Below are 13,634 nucleotides of genomic sequence, written 5' to 3'. Positions count from 1 at the left end.
GCTCCCCACTGAGCAGGAAGCATGATGCAGGGCTCCATCCCAGGACTCTGGGATCATGACCTGAGCCGAAGGCAGACGCTTAACGAATGATCCACCCAGGCACCCTTCACTATTGTATTTTTGACATTAATACATGTTGTTCTGTTTAGAGTCTATTTAGTACCTTTTAACCACTATTCAGTACTCAATCTATGGATTACCATATTTACCTAAAATGCTTTTCATTCATTTTCCTATTAATGGACATTTGTTTCCTTTTTTGTTTGTTTTGGGGTTGCTAATGAGGGATCGGGAGGGAGACAAACCAGAAGAGACTCTTAATCTCACATAAAAAACTAGGGTTGCTGGGGAGTGAGGGAGTAGGGATAGGGTGGTTGGCTTACGGACACTGGGGAGGCTATGTGCTACGGTGAGTGCTGTGAAATGTGTAAGCCTGATGATTCACAGACCTTTACCCCTGGGGCAAATAATACATTATATGTGAATAAAAAAAATGACTTTCAAAAAACATGACAAAATGTTAATAATTGTTAAAATCTGGGTTCTGGGAACATGGGTATTTATTTGGTATATTATCATATATGCTTTTCCACATTTTATTTTTCAAAAAGAGAGAATAAATTCCCAATTCCAGACTATGAGAAAAACCTAGGACTGAGATCTTATCTTCTAGCCCTCTAGATATGAGAAATACATCTTTTGTTTTCAGTTTCATGTAGTTGGAGACTTTCTTGGTATACTCTTCAAGTTATGATTTCATTTGTTCTCTATAGAACTAGTTAAAAGCGAATTTTATTTTTTTGTTTTTTTTTAAAGATTTTATTTATTTGACAGATATCACAAGTAGGCAGAGAGGCAGGCAGAAAGAGAGAGGAAGGGAAGCAGGCTCCCTGCTGAGCAGAGAGCCCAATTCGGGGCTCAATCCCAGGACCCTGGGATCATGACCTAAGCCGAAGGCAGAGGCTTTAACCCACTGAGCCACCCAGGCGCCCCTAAAAGTGAATTTTAACCAAATGTATGAGAAGTAGTGAGTAGGTAGCAAATGTAATAAAAATGATATATCCAATAATTTAAGTTGCTACTTTATCATATGCCAATTTTAAAATATATCCTGAAATATACATTTTACTTGTTTGTTTGCTTTTTTATTAAAGATTTTCTTGGGCGCCTGGGTGGCTCAGTTGGTTAAGCGACTGCCTTCGGCTCAGGTCATGATCCTGGAGTCCCAGGATCGAGTCCCGCATTGGGCTCCCAGCTCCACGGGGAGTCTGCTTCTCCCTCTGACCTTCTCCTCGCTCATGCTCTCTCTCACTGTCTCTCTCTCTCTCAAATAAATAAATAAAAAAAAAAATAAAGATTTTCTTTCTTTATTTGAGAGAGAGAGAGAGAGAGCATGAGAGGGGAGAGGTCAGAGGGAGAAGCAGACTCCCCTCCAAGCAGGGAGCCTGATGTGGGACTCAATCCCATGACTCCAGGATCATGACCCGAGCTGAAGGCAGTTGCTTAACCAACTGAGCCACCCAGGCGCCCCTGAAATAAACATTTTTTTTTTAAAGATTTTATTTATTTATTTGTCAGGGACAGAGGGAGAGAGAGCGAGCGAGCACAGGCAGACAGAGAGGCAGGCAGAGGCAGAGGGAGAAGCAGGTTCCCTGCCGAACAAGGAGCCCGACGTGGGACTCGATCCCAGGACACTGGGATCATGACCTGAGCCGAAGGCAGCCGCTTAACCAACTGAGCCACCCAGGCATCCCTGAAATAAACATTTTTGAAGTTGATTTTATCATAAAGTCAAAAGAAGGAAGGACCAAAAAAATGTAAGTAGCCCAATGGTACTTTCAGGACTTTTGCTGAATTAGGGGATAATTGTTACACTTGTCTCATTACTCCTTTTTGGTATGCGCTGGGGTAATTTATATTTTCAACTTAATGTGATATAATTTTTGAAAACAAATTAGTTCCTCTTCCAGAGTCATCATTCCTAAAATCTGGTGCTTTTGAATTTAGAATTCACCAGAATACATTCTGATGACCTACTTAACTAACCATATACATTTAAATCATTTGGATCTATCAAAAATATCACTTATTATAATTTAATAATTATGAAACCTCAAATGTTAGACTTTATTTTTAAGGTTCATTTCCACATTTTATTCCTTTTCTTTGGATTAGCCAGCCATTTTATGAAGGCCATCTTGACCTCCTCTTACATAAAATCCAGTATATCGGTGTTTCTTTCATTTCATAATGAATGGTACAATTAAGATTTAATTAGAAGCACACTAGGAGGGGTCCCCAGGTGGTGCAGTCAGTTGAGTGTGGACTCCTGTCAGGTCATGATATCAGCATGGTTGGGTGGTTGGATCGATGCCCTGTGTCAGGCTCCATGTTCATGGGCGGGGGTGAAGCGTGGTGGTGGTGGTGTCTGCTTAAAATTCTCTCTCCCTCTTCCTTTGCCCCTCCCCCTCCCTAAAATATATAAAAATAAATCCCTGGGGCGGGGGGAAAGGAAGTATACATACACACACACAGGGTACTGAAAGTTACTCTGAACCTATAAATGAAATGTTACACTTTTAATTGCTCAGGTTGCTCAGGTGCAACCTAACTCTAAAAAGCTGCCTCCCAGGGGCACCTGGGTGGCTCAGTTGGTTGAGCAGCTGCCTTCGGCTCAGGTCATGATCCTGGAGTCCCAGGATCAAGTCCCACATCGGGCTCCCTGCTCAGCGGGGAGTCTGCTTCTCCCTCTGATCTTTCCCCTGACCTTTCCCCTCTCATGGTCTCTCTCTCTCTCTCAAATAAATAAATAAAATCTTTAAAAAAAAAAATAAAAAGCTGCCTCCTGTAAACTTAGAGAAGGAGAGATGGAGCTCTTTAAAACAGCCTGATTGCTGGGATGCCTGGGTGGCTCAGTTGGTTAAACCATCTGCCTTCAGCTCAGGTAGTAATCCCAGTCCTGCATCAGGGTCCTTGCTCAGCAGGGATCCTGCTTCTCTCTCTGCCTGCTGGTCCCCCTGCTTGTGCTAGTTCTCTCTCTCTCAATCTGACAAATAAATAAATAAAATCTTAAAAAAAAATCCATGATTGCCTGTTACATTGAATTCCTCCCTTGTCATGTGTTCAAAAAAGCTCATTTTATCTAAAGAAGAAAAACTCACAGAAGCTTTAAGAAAGAAAACGGGAGCTCTGGGAGTCAAGATGGCGGAGAAGTAGCAGGCTGAGACTACTTCGGGTAGCGGGAGATCAGCTAAATAGCTTATCTAAAGATTGCAAACACCTACAAATCCAACGGGAGATTGAAGAGAAGAAGAACAGCAATTCCAGAAACAGAAAATCAACCACTTTCTGCAAGGTAGGACTGGCGGAGAAGTGAATCCAAAGCGACGGGAAGATAGACCGCGGGGGGAGGGGCCGGCTCCCGGCGAGCGGCAGAGCAACGGAGCAAAATCAGGACTTTTAAAAGTCTGTTCTGCTGAGGGACATCGCTCCAGAGGCTTAACTGGGGTGAAGCCCAGGCGGGGTAAGCGCGGCCTCAGGTCCCGCAGGGTCGCAGAAGGATCGGGGGTGTCTCAGTGTCGCAGAGCTTACCGGTATTGGAACGGGGAAGCCGGCTGCAGAGACAGAGCCGAGGAGTGACTCTCAGCTCAGGGTTGCCTTGAACCGGTCGCAGGCTCGGTCAGCTCGGAGCGTGGCCGGAGGCCAGGGTGACGGGAGTCATTTGGCGCTGTTCTCTGAGGGCGCACTGAGGAGTGGGGCCCCGGGCTCTCGGCTCCTCCGGGCTGGAGACCGGGAGGCCGCCATCTTTATTCCCGTCCTTCGGACTCTACGGAAAGCGCTCAGGGAACAAAAGCTCCCGAAAGCGAACCCGAGCGGATGACTCAGCGCGGCCCCGGGTAAGGGCGGTGCAACTCCGCCTGGGGCAAAGACGCTTGAGAATCACTACAACGGGCCCCTCCCCCAGAAGATCTACGGGAAACCCAGCCAGGACCAAGTTCACCTACCAAGGTGAACGGCGGAATTCCAGAGGAGAAGAAAGCAAAGCACGGAACTCATGGCTTTCTCCCCATGATTTTTTAGCCTTGCAGTTAATTTTTTTTCTTTTTCAATTTTTTTTTCTTTTTCTCTTCTTCTGCTAAATTTTTTTTTAACTTTTACCGTTTTCTTTTTTTAACGTTTTTTAAATAGTTTATCTAATATATATATATTTTTTCCTCTTTTTATATTTTTTCTTTATCGGCTTTCTTTTTTTTAATAGTTTTTTTTTCTTTCTTTCTGAACCCCTTTTTATCCCCTTTCTCCCCCCTCACAATTCAGGATCTCTTCTGATTTGGCTAAAGCATATTTTCCTGGGGTTGTTGCCACCCTTTTAGTATTTTACTTGCTCCTTCATAAACTCTTATCTGGACAAAATGACAAGGCGGAAAAATTCACAACAAAAAAAAGAACAAGAGGCAATACCAAAGGCTAGGGACCTAATCAATACAGACATTGGTAATATGTCAGATATAGAGTTCAGAATGATGATTTTCAAGGTTCTAGCCGGGCTTGAAAAAGGCATGGAAGATATTAAAGCAACCCTCTCGGGAGATATAAAAGCCCTTTCTGGAGAAATAAAAGAACTAAAATCTAACCAAGTTGAAATCAAAAAAGCTATTAATGAGGTGCAATCAAAAATGGAGGCTCTCACTGCTAGGATAAATGAAGCAGAAGAAAGAATTAGCGATATAGAAGACCAAATGACAGAGAATAAAGAAGCTGAGCAAAAGAGGGACAAACAGCTACTGGACCACGAGGGGAGAATTCGAGAGATAAGTGACACCATAAGACGAAACAACATTAGAATAATTGGGATTCTAGAAGAAGAGGAAACGGAGAGGGGAGCAGAAGGTATATTGGAGAGAATTATTGGAGAGAATTTCCCCAATATGGCAAAGGGAACAAGCATCAAAATCCAGGAGGTTCAGAGGACCCCCCTCAAAATCAATAAGAATAGGTCTACACCCCGTCACCTAATAGTAAAATTGACAAGTCTTAGTGACAAAGAAAAGATCCTGAAAGCAGCCCGGGAAAAGAAGTCTGTAACGTACAATGGTAAAAATATTAGATTGGCAGCAGACTTATCCACAGAGACCTGGCAGGCCAGAAAGAGCTGGCATGATATATTCAGAGTACTAAATGAGAAAAACATGCAGCCAAGAATACTATATCCAGCTAGGCTATCATTGAAAATAGACGGAGAGATTAAAAGCTTCCAGGACAAACAAAAACTGAAAGAATTTGCAAATACCAAACCAGCTCTACAGGAAATATTGAAAGGGGTCCTCTAAGCAAAGAGAGACCCTCAAAGTAGTAGATCAGAAAGAAACAGAGACAATATACAATAACAGTCACCTTACAGGCAATACAATGGCACTAAATTCATATCTCTCAATGCTTACCCTGAATGTTAATGGGCTAAATGCCCCAATCAAAAGACACAGGGTATCAGAATGGATAAAAAAACAAAAACCATCTATATGTTGCCTACAAGAAACTCATCTTACACCCGAAGACACCTCCAGGTTTAAAGTGAGGGGGTGGAAAAGAATTTACCATGCTAATGGACATCAGAAGAAAGCAGGAGTGGCAATCCTTAGATCAATTAGATTTTAAGCCAAAGATTATAATAAAAGATGAGGAAGGACACTATATCATACTCAAAGGAACTGTCCAACAAGAAGATCTAACAATTTTAAATATCTATGCCCCTAACGTGGGAGCAGCCAACTATATAAACCAATTAATAACAAAATCAAAGAAACACATCGACAAGAATACAATCATAGTAGGGGATTTTAACACTCCCCTCACTGAAATGGACAGATCATCCAAGCAAAAGATCAACAAGGAAATCAAGGCCTTAAATGACACACTGGACCAGATGGACATCACAGATATATTCAGAACATTTCATCCCAAAGCAACAGAATACACATTCTTCTCTAGTGCACATGGAACATTCTCCAGAATAGATCACATTCTTGGTCCTAAATCAAGTCTCAACCGGTATCAAAAGATTGGGATCATTCCCTGCATATTTTCAGACCACAATGCTCTGAAGCTAGAACTCAATCACAAGAGGAAATTTGGAAAGAACCCAAATACATGGAGACTAAACAGCATCCTTCTAAAGAATGAATGGGTCAACCAGGAAATCAAAGAAGAATTGAAAAAATTTATGGAAACAAATGATAATGAAAACACAACAGTTCCGAATCTGTGGGACACAACAAAGGCAGTCCTGAGAGGAAAATATATAGCGGTACAAGCCTTTCTCAAGAAACAAGAAAGGTCTCAGGTACACAACCTAACCCTACACCTAAAGGAGCTGGAGAAAGAACAAGAAAGAAACCCTAAACCCAGCAGGAGAAGAGAAATCATAAAGATCACAGCAGAAATCAATGAAATAGAAACCAAAAAAACAAAAGAACAAATCAACGAAACTAGGAGCTGGTTCTTTGAAAGAATTAATAAGATTGATAAACCCCTGGCCAGACTTATCAAAAAGAAAAGAGAGAGGACCCAAATAAATAAAATCATGAATGAAAGAGGAGAGATCACAACGAACACCAAAGAAATACAGACAATTATAAGAACATACTATGAGCAACTCTACGCCAACAAATTTGACAATATGGAAGAAATGGATGCATTCCTAGAGACATATAAACTACCACAACTGAACCAGGAAGAAATAGAAAGCCTGAACAGACCCATAACCAGTAAGGAGATTGAAACAGTCATCAAAAATCTCCAAACAAACAAAAGCCCAGGGCCAGACGGCTTCCCGGGGGAATTCTACCAAACATTTAAAGAAGAACTAATTCCTATTCTCCTGAAACTGTTCCAAAAAATAGCAATAGAAGGAAAACTTCCAAACTCATTTTATGAGGCCAGCATCACCTTGATCCCAAAACCAGACAAGGATCCCAACAAAAAAGAGAACTACAGACCAATATCCTTGATGAACACAGATGCAAAAATTCTCGCCAAAATACTAGCCAATAGGATTCAACAGTACGTTAAAAGGATTATTCACCACGACCAAGTGGGATTTATTCCAGGGCTGCAAGGCTGGTTCAACATCCGCAAATCAATCAATGTGATACAACACATTAATAAAAGAAAGAACAAGAACCATATGATACTCTCCATAGATGCTGAAAAAGCATTTGACAAAGTACAGCATCCCTTCCTGATCAAAACTCTTCAAAGTGTAGGGATAGACGGCACATACCTCAATATTATCAAAGCCATCTATGAAAAACCCACCGCAAATATCATTCTCAATGGAGAAAAACTGAAAGCTTTTCCGCTAAGGTCAGGAACACGGCAGGGATGTCCGTTATCACCACTGCTATTCAACATAGTACTAGAAGTCCTAGCCTCAGCAATCAGACAACAAAAGGAAATTAAAGGCATCCAAATCGGCAAAGAAGAAGTCAAACTATCACTCTTCGCAGATGATATGATACTCTATGTGGAAAACCCAAAAGACTCCACTCCAAAACTGCTAGAACTTGTACAGGAATTCAGTAACGTGTCAGGATATAAAATCAATGCACAGAAATCAGTTGCATTTCTCTACACCAACAACAAGACAGAAGAAAGAGAAATTAAGGAGTCCATCCCATTTACAATTGCACCCAAAACTATAAGATACCTAGGAATAAACCTAACCAAAGAGACTAAGAATCTATACTCAGAAAACTATAAAGTACTCATGAAAGGAATTGAGGAAGACACAAAGAAATGGAAAAATGTTCCATGCTCCTGGATTGGAAGAATAAATATTGTGAAAATGTCTATGCTACCTAAAGCAATCTACACATTTAATGCAATTCCTATCAAAGTACCATCCATTTTTTTCAAAGAAATGGAACAAATAATCCTAAAATTTATATGGAACCAGAAAAGACCTCGAATAGCCAAAGCAACATTGAAAAAGAAAGCCAAAGTTGGTGGCATCACAATTCTGGACTTCAAGCTCTATTACAAAGCTGTCATCATCAAGACAGCATGGTACTGGCACAAAAACAGACACATAGATCAATGGAACAGAATAGAGAGCCCAGAAATGGACCCTCAACTCTATGGTCAACTCATCTTCGACAAAGCAGGAAAGAATGTCCAATGGAACAAAGACAGCCTCTTCAATAAATGGTGTTGGGAAAATTGGACAGCCACATGCAGAAAAATGAAATTGGATCATTTCCTTACACCACACACGAAAATAGACTCAAAATGGATGAAGGATCTCAATGTGAGAAAGGAATCCATCAAAATCCTTGAGGAGAACACAGGCAGCAACCTCTTCGACGTCAGCCGCAGCAACATCTTCCTAGGAACATCACCAAAGGCAAGGGAAGCAAGGGCAAAAATGAACTTTTGGGATTTTATCAAGATCAAAAGCTTCTGCACAGCAAAGGAAACAGTTAAAAAAACCAAAAGACAACTGACAGAATGGGAGAAGATATTTGCAAATGACATATCAGATAAAGGGCTAGTGTCCAAAATCTATAAAGAACTTAGCAAACTCAACACCCAAAGAACAAATAATCCAATCAAGAAATGGGCAGAGGACATGAACAGACATTTCTGCAAAGAAGACATCCAGATGGCCAACAGACACATGAAAAAGTGCTCCATATCACTCGGCATCAGGGAAATACAAATCAAAACCACCATGAGATATCACCTCACACCAGTCAGAATGGCTAAAATTAACAAGTCAGGAAATGACAGATGCTGGCGAGGATGCGGAGAAAGGGGAACCCTCCTACACTGTTGGTGGGAATGCAAGCTGGTGCAACCACTCTGGAAAACAGCATGGAGGTTCCTCAAAATGTTGAAAATAGAACTACCCTATGACCCTGCAATTGCACTGCTGGGTATTTACCCTAAAGATACAAACATAGTGATCCGAAGGGGCACATGCACCCGAATGTTTATAGCAGCAATGTCTACAATAGCCAAACTATGGAAAGAACCTAGATGTCCATCTACAGACGAATGGATAAAGAAGATGTGGCATATATACACAATGGAATACTATGCAGCCATCAAAAGAAATGAAATCTTGCCATTTGCGACGACGTGGATGGAACTAGAGGGTATCATGCTTAGCGAAATAAGTCAATCGGAGAAAGACAACTATCATATGATCTCCCTGATATGAGGGAGAGGAGATGCAACATGGGGGGTTGAGGGGGTAGGAGAAGAGTAAATGAAACAAGATGGGATTGGGAGGGAGACAAACCATAAGTGACTCTTAATCTCACAAAACAAACTGAGGGTTGATGGGGGGAGGGGGTTGGGAGAGGGGATGGGGTTATGGATATCGGGGAGGGTATGTGCTATGGTGAGTGTTGTGAAGTGTGTAAACCTGGCGATTCGCAGACCTGTACCCCTGGGGATAAAAATATATGTTTATAAAGCTGTAAAAAAAAAAAAAAAAAAGAAAGGAAGAAAGGATGAATCCCCAAGTTTTGTAGCAACATGGATGGGACTGGAAGAGATTATGCTGAGTGAAATAAGTCAAGCAGAGAGAGTCAATTATCATATGGTTTCACTTATTTGTGGAGCATAACAAATAGCATGGAGGACAAGGGGAGATGGAGAGGAGAAGGGAGTTGAGGGAAATTGGAAGGGGAGGTGAACCATGAGAGACTATGGACTCTGAAAAACGATCTGAGAATTTTGAAGGGGTGGGGGGTGGGAGGTTGGGGGCACCAGGTGGTGGGTATTGTAGAGGGCACGGATTGCATGGAGCACTGGGTGTGGTGCAAAAATAATGAATACTGTTATGCTGAAAAAAATAAAAAAATTTAAAAAAAAAAAAAGAAAGAAAACGGGAGTTTTCACATTTCCTTTACAAAGAACACGCTGTCCAAGTATTTAAGGGTTAGAAAATCTTAGTCATTAATGCATGTCCTACTTACTCTTCCCTTTTCATAGCCTTACAAAGAAGCACATTTGAGAAGTGATTAGTCCATCACAAAATATGAATCAATTCTGAATATGTAGCTTTATAATTTATTATAGAAATATAGTTCATATACATTACTTTAGTTTCAGATGTACATCATGATTCAGTAAGTCTATACCTTATGCTATGCTTACTGCAAGTGTAGCTACCACCTGTCACCATAAAATGCTATTACAATATCATTGACTTTATTCCCCATGCTGTTACCTTTTAACCCTGTGACTTATTCATTCCATAACTGGAAGCCTGTATCTCCCACTCCCCTTCATCTATTTTGCCCATCCCCCCATAATCATCAGTTTGTTCTCCACATTTATTGGTTTGTTTCTGTGTAGCTTTATATTTAAAACAATGATTATAAAACTAATACTTCCTATTAGAATTTGTGACTTCATTATTACTTCTAAATTTAATTTTTTTTTCCAACTTAGATATATCATTTCCAAGACTGAAGTAAGTAGAGGGTACATTTATTTTTCTGTTTTTCGAATTTAAATTCAATTAATTAATATACAATGTATTATTAGTTTCAGAGGTAGAGTTCAGTGAGTGACTTGTCAGTCTTATATTAACACCTAGTGCTCATTACATCCTGTGCCCTCCTTAACATCCATCACCCAGCTACCCCAATCCTACCCCCTCCCCTCCAGCAATGCTCAGTTTGTTTCCTATGATTAAGAGTCGCTTATGGTTTGTCTCTAGAGGGTACATTTAAAGATGAAATTGCAGTTGTGGGCTTTCTTATTTGAACTTGGATTTGAACTCGAACAATGTGGGACTTATACACAGCAAGGTCCGACCCTTGTGCAGTGGAAAATCTGTGTATAACTTTTGACTCCCCCGGAGTTTAACTACTAATAGCCTACTATTAACTGGAAACCTTACCAATAATATAAACAGTTGGTTAATACATATTTTGTATATTATATATATTATATACTGTATTATTGCAATAAAGCTAAAGAAAAAGAAAATGTTATTAAGACAGTTGTAAGAAGAAATACATTTACACAATTGTATTGTCTTTATTGAAAAAAATCCATGTATAATTGGACCTGTACAGTTTAAACCCGAGATGTTCAAGGATCTACTGTAAATATTTTTCTGAAAGGCAGAATGGAATAATGGAACAGCAACTTGGTGCAGAGGTTTGAGCCTTGGCGAGTTGAGAAAAGTGTTTAAGCTGTTTAAAATGACCCACTGACATATCGTGATAGGAAGACGAGTGGCTTTGCTGCAAAGTGGATTTCAGGCAATTATGTGTACAGATGCTTAGGGCATCAAAGATTTCTAACAATTTGGACTACAAGTAGAGAATAAGTATCTTAGAAACCTTTCTTATCCATCTTGTTCTTTCCATCTGGGTCCAGAGGGCCTAATCACGGAATGAAGCAGAGAAATAACCAAGGGCTTGTGATCATTATGGAGGTGAGGACTTGCAGAAAATCCTAAACATCCAAGGTCTTGACATTCACAGGATCCAAAATTCATGCTCTAAAGGCAGAACATTTCTGAAAACGACTTATCACCCACAGATCTCTGTCATTAAGGCATTATATTATCCTAATTAATATAACTTCTAATAATGGGCTGGATGATATTTTAATATATTTTAAGAGGAAAGCAGAAGGATTTTCCAGAGGTCATTATTTTAGACATTATTTTAGAGATGCCTAGTTATCTCAAGTTTATAGATTTCTAGGAGAGTTGACTTTGGTAATCTTGAATTTTGTCTTTCTTTCTATAGTCCTTAGAATATAAACAGAATAATAGTGGCCACACATAAATTTATTAAAGTCACATTTCTCTCAGGATGTCATTTATCCAGAATCTATTTAATGACCCATTGTGTGTGTGTATGTGTGTGTGTGTGTGTGTGTGTGTGTATCCATCCAGAGCTTAAAATTAGCATGTGATAATAGATTTACTGTCTGCCTTGATACAATTACATTCTAAAACAGAAAATTTGATGCTTTTTAGGCGTCAAGTTTTTGAAGTGTCGGTTAAGTTTGATTTCTTTTAGACTTTATGAAATATTGGAAATAGCTTATGGACCTTTAATTCTTTCTTATGTACTCTTAGTTGTCTAGAGATCTCAGGCTGGAACCCACTGGTTTATAGGATAGAAACAACTGAGTGACTATTTGTCCATTCTGGTCATTTCAGGAACTGTGATAACTGAATCTCTTGCAAAGCTGATCTGGATAATTAGTATATATTTAAATTTGAAGATGGCTCAAAATTTAGCAATAGATTTGCCATAGTCAATTAAAGCTCTTTGTGTGAGACTGGCTTTGTGTGAGAATGAGCTGTATTTATTTTATTAATTATTTTTATTAACATATAATGTGTTATTTGCCCCAGGGATACAGGTCTGTGAATCATCAGGCTTACACACTTCACAGCACTCACCATATCACATACCCTCCCCAGTGTCCATAACCCAATGAGCTGTATTTTAAGAAACAATACTTAGGGTATGAATTGAAGGGAGTCACTAAAAACCCAGTTGCCTCAAAATTTCTCCTTTAACCCAATCCACCTTTAATACTATCCACTTCATTTTCTCCAGCATGGACTCCAGTAAGCTACTGTTTTCTGTTTTTTTATTTGTTTGTTTGTTTGTTTTTAAGATTTTATTTATTTATTCGAAAGAGAGAGCACAAGCAGGGGGATGGCAGAGGAAGAGGGAGAAGTAGGCTCTCCTGCTGAGTTGGGAGCCTGATCCTGGACTCAATCCCAGGACCTCAGGATCATGACCTGAGCCAAAGGAAGACACTTAACCAACTGAGCTACCCAGAGACCAACCAATAAGCTACTGTTTAATATAAAATTTTCATTAGGAGGGAAGTGAAGGGTCTTGCAAAGAAGACCTATTAAGTTTGACATCCAGCCTCCCCTCTCTGCAGATTCTTCCCTTTCTCCTTTATTTACATGGTCATGGGATAGCCTTCAAGCAGCCTTGGTTATAAATTATGTCCCCTGACTTTCATGTTAAATACAGTTTGGGCTGGCAGAGACTCAGCCTTGGAAAATCTGGAATTGGGAGTAAGAGATCTCATCTGTGTTTAAATTGCAATTTTCAGTGCAGGAGATAAAAAAATGGTTTATGCAGCCATATTTTCTACCATGAAGACTAGGTTGTTAAAGAGATACATAGAGTGGAACAAAGAAAGTGTCTCATGCATAATTACAGTCCAACCCTGAGAAATGGCCTGGGTTTCATCCTTATGTTTTCACTTTTTGCTTAAGTTAACTTGAATTGGTTTCTGATTCTTGAAGCCAAAAGTGATCCAAGAGATAGACTGTCTTGATTGAAACTTATTGGTTAGTCCTACAGTCACATTATTGCTTCTGTCACATCAACCAGTAGTTATTGTCAAATGCCCAAAGAATCCAGTCTCTTAAGATCTAGGAATACAATCAAGGTACCCCAGAAGAGTCAAAATAAGATCCGATAAGTCTGAGATTTATATGCGCAAATAAATGTATATATATATATATATATATACACACATATATATTTTTCTTACTATAAAATCAAGTAATTATTTTTTTAACTATTTTACCATCACATAATTTTTTCTTTAGTAATCCCTACACC

Source organism: Lutra lutra, chromosome 6, assembly GCF_902655055.1.
Source record: "Lutra lutra chromosome 6, mLutLut1.2, whole genome shotgun sequence".
In the NCBI taxonomy this organism is placed as follows: Eukaryota; Metazoa; Chordata; class Mammalia; order Carnivora; family Mustelidae; genus Lutra; species Lutra lutra.
The sequence above is the reverse complement of the archived record's forward strand: the minus strand, read 5'-3'. Positions refer to the sequence as shown.